Genomic DNA, 6,650 nt, shown 5'->3' on the forward strand with positions numbered 1-6,650 from the left:
ATTTTGCATCCATGGAATCAAAATCAACCAGCTGTGGATTGAGAACAGTATTTTTAATCCATGATTGGGAATGCACTGATGCAAAAGGCCAACTGAATGCATGGCTGTTGGCCTCTCTTTTGATACATTTTATACAAAGGTCTTGAGTATCCAAAGGTTTTGGTGTCCACAGGGGTCTCCAGACCAATCCCCTACAGATACTAAAGGACTATTCTAGTTAAGTTTTGGGGTAGTCCAAAGTTCTATGTGGATTTTTGACTGCATGGGGGTCAGCACCCCAACCCTCACATTGTTCAAGGGTCAACTGTAGTTTTTCAGGGGATGGTAGATTTTTAGAATGAGAGACATTTCTCTGCACTGTGTCATGTTAGCCCTCTTCTCTAGATAGCTGGAATAGACATCTGTAATGGAGGCCAGTGCAGCAAAAAGCTACTGTGATTGAAATACTAAATTTGAACCCCATCAGTGGGGCGGCTACAGAGGCTAGGTTAGGGCTGCCTTCTTCAGAACATACTTGTGAGGATCCAACTGAGGTTTTGCGTCAGTATGTTAATGATTCTCAATTGTGTAAAGCATTGCAGTTAACAGATAATTTTTAGCTTTACTGTATTTGAAACTTAGAACTTCCCTATTCAACAGACAAGGAAACAGACTCAAAGATATCATGTTACTTGTTGAAGGTCACGCAGAGTACGGACTTACAGGTTTCCTAATTCTGAAAACCACTACACATATGGAAGTACTTAATTTTATTGTGCTTATGATAATTTTCTGGGGAGACAGGCTGTTTCATATGTATAATATTAAGGGACAGGTAGTAAAACAGTCTGGCTATAGACCACTTGTAAACTATGCATGAGTTTTTTACTTCTTTGCTTTGTAAGGTATAGCCTGCTGTTTGTTCAATATTGGTTTTCTCTTCTACTGTAGTACTAAAAATTACACGGCTATAAGGTTTCCTAGCTAAAGATTATATTTCTAAGCCTCCCTTGCAGCTAGGTGTAACCATATGACTATGTTCTGCCTAGTGGAAGTGATGTACACAGCTCTGGGTTATGTCTTTTACTTTCTTTTTTTTTTTCCCCCCCATCATATCTAAATTATTTATTAAATAAATCTATGATTTTTTCAGGAATCCATACTATGCTTTTGATGGTCTCAGAGCACACACATTGTTTTTGATACAGAAAATAACACAAAAACCATTGTTACAGTAGTTGGAATTTTTAATTAAAAAAACCTTGAATTTCATGTAATGTTTTAATTGCTTAATAAAAATGTTAGTATATACTTAAGTTTTAGTAACATATTGGACATATAACATCAATTTAAGGTATACAGCATACTGATTTGATACACTTATATATTATAATATGAATGTCATTGTTTGACAATTATCACCTCTTTCATACCATGTAATTACCATTTCTTTTTTGTGGTGAATAATTAAGATTTAGTGCATATATCCATTGTCTGTGCATTAGGTCTCTAGGACTTCTCTATCTACAGGTGGCGAATTTGTACCCTTAACATCTCTTCTCTTCCTCCCGCTCCCAGACCCAGATGACAACCATTTAAATTTAAACTCATTCCAACAGACAGACATTTCGCAACCAGAAGGTAATCGACGGCTCTGTGCTGGGGCTGTTGTGTTTGGAGTCACACCGACTTTGACGTAGTCCCAGGCTCTTCAGTATCTACCTAGAAAATCCCAATCACTCCAAACACACCATTAATTGGGGGGTTTCATAAAAATTTGCAGGGTTAATAAAAGTGTTACATCACCAAATACACAATATTTCTACCAGTGGGGAAACCTTCCATGTTTGATGTCATTTCCCAAGACTTTTCACTAGGCCCTCAGCAAGCAAATGGTTCCCTGTTTTGTTGCTTTCCTATCTTGAACCTGGGCTCACCAAAACATTTTCTTTTGACAAAGCAAGACTTCATCCTACAAAGAAATTTTTCTAATAGTGGCTAAGGAAATTAAAACTTCTTATGATTACAATCTACAATAACAACCAGCCTTCCCCTCTCTCTCTTTTGCCTACCCTGTTTCTATCCCTACTGGTGAGGCACTTATTTTTCCATATAAGTTTTAAAGAAATGTATTATTTTTTTCTAGCATATTGTATAGAACCCCCCCCTTTTTTATTCTTTACCTGTTATATGATCACCGGGAGTGCCCAGTGGAGGCAAAATCTCCCCATGTGCCTCCCGAAACCTCTCACCTGTGATTGACTGACCCCATCGCTTCTCCCAGATATGCCCCTCCTGGATTTAATTTATTCTCTGCTCCCTGGTTTTCAAACTATGTTTCCACCTCAGTAATAGGACGATTGAACTGCTGCTGTGTAGGGCAGTCTAGGCTGAGGGTTGTCTGGGGCGGAAGAGAAAAGAGGCAGAAGTGAGAGAGAGATGACTCCCAGCCCTATCCAAGCTTTGGTCCCCCAGCCTTTGGATGGACATAGCACATTCCTGTACAGAATCTCAGATAACTCCAGTGATGGAAAAGCATTGCAAAAATGGACCGGTATTACAGATGTGAGGAATCTGGCTGCTTTACAGAGACAAACCCAATGCAAACCCCCTCAGAAGGTGACTAGAAGAATGTCACAGAGCACAAACTTCTCCCCAGAGTTAAATTGGGAAATAGTCTCTTTACCAAGCCACAGGCCCTCTTCACTCTCCCCCCATTAGACCCCCCTCTCTTGGAACTCCCTAAGCAATTCAGGTATCAACACTTGGCCCAACAGAGGTCCTCCATAACCCTAATCCAGTCCTGTGGCCAGGGTCTTAGTCCATGCCTATACCCTACCAGTTGTTTATTCATACTTTGATACTAATTGGAAGGAGGGGCTTCAGCTCCCTTCCAGGAGTAGCCCTATGGGCACCACACCCTGATTCCTCATCCTTCCACTAAAGATGCTGAAGGACAAGGTGTCCAGAGTCCAAACCCCTCTCAGAGTTTTCATATGCTGGCTGCCTTTTCCCATTGTGCTCCTCAAGAAATTCCAAGAGATGCAAAGCTTCAGGGTCTGAACTGTTTTTAGAAAGCCTGGTTTTGACAATACTTCGCAGTTTGTACTTCATCTTTTCTGTTACTTTTGGGTCCTGGTTGATTTTCACACCCTCTTTGAAATGGTGGATGGTCTTGCTTTCACACTTCATTTGAAACCACTGAAAGTTGCCATATCGTAAATGGAGCATTTGCCTGTCTGCAGACGTGAGCTCTTTGCTGAATTCTTTTTGGAAGTAATACTCTGCTTCTTCATACTGACCTGCCTGTGCATAGAGGCAGGCGAGATAGGAGCAGACACTGGCGAGATTTCCATTGAGCTCATCAGCTCTCTTCAAATGATACACAGCGTGCTCTATCAGTTCCTGCAGCTCCTCTCTTTCCCCGTATATGACATTCTGGCCTCTGTTTGGATACTCGTGGACTTTTGCCCTGTAGCATACCCCAATATGGCAATGCAGGTAGGCGTTGTTGGGTGAGCATTCTAGAGCCTTTTTAAGCAGTTCTATAGCTGTGTCCGGATCATTTTTTTTTCAATACAGCATAGCTGCACCGCGTAGCACATCTGTTGCACACGGGGCCTTCTCCACAGCTTCCTCAACTAGTCTCTCTGCTTCAGCTTCCTCATTCATCTTTTGAAGTTTCAGAGCCAGGAGGACTTTAACGTACTGGTTGTCAGGACTTAGTCGCATGGCTTGCCTCAGCGCGTAAATGGAATTCTGAGGTGCCGGCCAGTTGTCCAGACGGTAGCTCGAGATTGCCAGTCCAGAGGTGAAATCTGGGTTCTTTGGGTCCCTCTCCAGACACTTTTCAAAACACACCTTCGCCCTTTCAGTGTGCTTTCTTCCACACTTTAACCGTGACCATCCTTCCTCACTATCCATCTCAGGACTCTCCATTCTGTAGGGGCTGGAGTGCTTCTCGCACACCTGTTTGACCTTGTCCAGATAAACCCGAGCTTCTGAGAGCCTGCCCATGCGATAGTAGACCCAGGCGTAGTTTCCCCAGGTGACCAGACTTCGGATTTCTGCTTGGTCAGCGTGCTCTCGCTGGATTGCCTCTTCGGCTTTCTGCAAGCACTCCAGAGCGGCCTCGTTTTCACCTCTGTGGTGTTTTATGTAGGCCAACAGGTTGTACTCTGTCTCTTTGAACTCACGGTTCTGAAACTCAGTCTGGTAACACACTCTGTCTTCAAAAGCATCCAAGGAATTTTCTCCCCCTAACAAGTTCCAGGTGAAATGGCATTTCAGTAGCCGAAGTTTGCTCTCCAAGGAGTCCTCAGCGGCCTCACTGTTAAGAAGAGTGCTGTGCGTGCTGGGCGTCTGACGGTGACCACGTTCTGCATCATGTGCTGCAGAGAGTGATTCAGATGCACTTGGAGAAGACAGTCTGGGTTCCCCACGCTTCCCAGTGTCCTGTTCTAGTCCTCCTGGGGTTGCTACAGTCCTCATGGTTGCTGCGCACTTTTCTGCTGATCTGGAAGGCTGCAGTTCGGGCTACTCTGCTCCTCAAATCTTCTTCTTCTGCCTCAGCTAAATGCTGAAGAAACCTGTATATATACGGAAGCAGCCCCTGGCCCCTTTGCTTTGCTGTTCAGCAAATGGTTTTAGGAAAGGTGTCTTTTACTTTCTTTTTCCTTCTTTTTCCTGACTGGAGCCTGGATGTGATGGTAAGATCTAGGGTGGCTATCTTACACAATGAGTTGGAAACTGTGTGTTGAAATGGCAGAGCAACAAGATGAAAATCTTGATTTTCAACACTATCAAGCCACCACACTATTTGTTGATTCAGCAAATATTGGTGACTAGTATATAAAAAGCACTGTTCTAGATACTGAGAATAGAGTGATGAACAAATAGTAATCTCTTCCATCATAAAGCTGACATTGTGATTGGTGGGAGGGATAGAAAAACAAGAGCAATAAGTAAAACATATAGTATATAAGATGATATTAAATGCTAAGGAGAAAAGTAAAACAGGGATGAAGGATAGGTTATGTATGTGAGCATTATAATTTTAGATAGGGTTTGAGAATCAGAGTAACATGATAAGAACAGAAGAAATGGAGGAGATAAAGGATAAAGGAGATGCAGAAAAAAACTCCAGAGTTTCGAGCCTGACAAAATGGTGATTCACATAGCAAAGATAGGTAGAATAACTTGGCTGTTTCAGATGTGGCCTCCCAGCATGGAAACAGTCCTTAAAATGTATCCAACCTAAAAAAATGATTTAAGAGTCCAAAGGATGCTTCTGAGTTGTGAGCACATATGGACCAATAGGTACAAATGATGATTATCTAAGAAAAGTGAATATTCAAACCTACATAAACCAAAGAAGCTTCATGTAGCCAAAAAGGCATGGAGCAGAGAGTTAGGAAACCTAGACTATCTCTGCTGTGAACTCAGTTTGTGACTGGACAATTTCTCCCTCTCTGGGCTCCAGTACCCTCATATATGAATGAAGATACTTCATTGGATAGATGAGTGGCTTTCAAAGTCTGCTCTGTGGTACACCAGGGGTATACAGAGCCCTTTCAGGGCCTGTTGAAGTGAATATGGGGGGCAGAAAAACAGCCAGGGCTAATTGTTACTTCTCTGCTTCCAACAGTCAATCAGTGGACTAGATAGTATCTTAGGTGCCTGCTAGCTCAGACACTCGGTAAGTTTGCTTGCCTGACAACAGCACTAGGAACCTTTGCTCAACCCCCCTTATAGCTTATAGGAATTTGCGAAGGCTTCCTGAGTTATATGGATATCAAGAGATTGAGAATGTCAACAAAGGGAAAGGGACTAGTGGTCCAAGAAGGCATTGTGGAAGAAAGGAGACATATTTACACTTATTCCAGAATGCATTCTTGCAATAAGGAATTCTAGTGATGTGTCTTCCTTCATTCAAAAGTGTTCATTTGCCTGTATCCATGGTTCTTCAGGGAAGGGTGATATGTTTGATGTAGTCATCAGGTCTCTTGCTTTCCCTTTCCCATTCCCTCCAAATGGAGTCAGCTCTCTGTTCAATGCATGTTTATCGGGCACACTATGGATACTAGGTACTGAGTCAGGGGGTTGGAATAAAAAAAGAAATGCTGTGGTCATTTAATTCTGGTAGGTAAAAGTCTAATAGAACATATAGATATTCACAAAACATTAGAACATAATTCAGTATTGAAAATCATAGTTTATATATATTTTATTCATTTAAAAATGAATTTGACTTATAAGTACTGCATGCTAAACGATTGCACCACTACTATAAAGGGACACATGGACAAAATCAAGGGGGAGGGTGGAGGTGGGGGATGGAGGGGGGTTCAGCTGGGGTGGGGTGGAGGGATGGGGAGAAAACACAGACAACTGTAATTGAATAACAATAAAAATTTAAAAATAAATATTTGAAGCATAAAAAATAAATAAAAATGAATTTGAGTGTATGATTCAATTATACATTGAAACCTATATAATCTTATTAACCAATGTCACCCCAATACATTTAATTAAAAAAGAAAGTCAAGGAGGAGGAACCAAGATGGCGGCGTAGGTAGACACACTGCGCCTCCTCGCACAACCAGAACTGACAGAAAATCGAACAGCAAGGGGGACCAACACCAAGGAAATAGAAAATAAACATTCATCCA

General features: G+C 41.9%; 1 pseudogene; it reads right to left on the reverse strand.

The window, feature by feature from the left end:
- Positions 1-1,238: 1,238 nt before the first annotated feature.
- LOC128780015 (interferon-induced protein with tetratricopeptide repeats 2 pseudogene) lies at positions 1,239-4,629 on the reverse strand (annotated as a pseudogene).
- Positions 4,630-6,650: the final 2,021 nt, after the last annotated feature.

This window comes from Desmodus rotundus, chromosome X (assembly GCF_022682495.2).
Source record: "Desmodus rotundus isolate HL8 chromosome X, HLdesRot8A.1, whole genome shotgun sequence".
NCBI classification, from domain to species: Eukaryota; Metazoa; Chordata; class Mammalia; order Chiroptera; family Phyllostomidae; genus Desmodus; species Desmodus rotundus.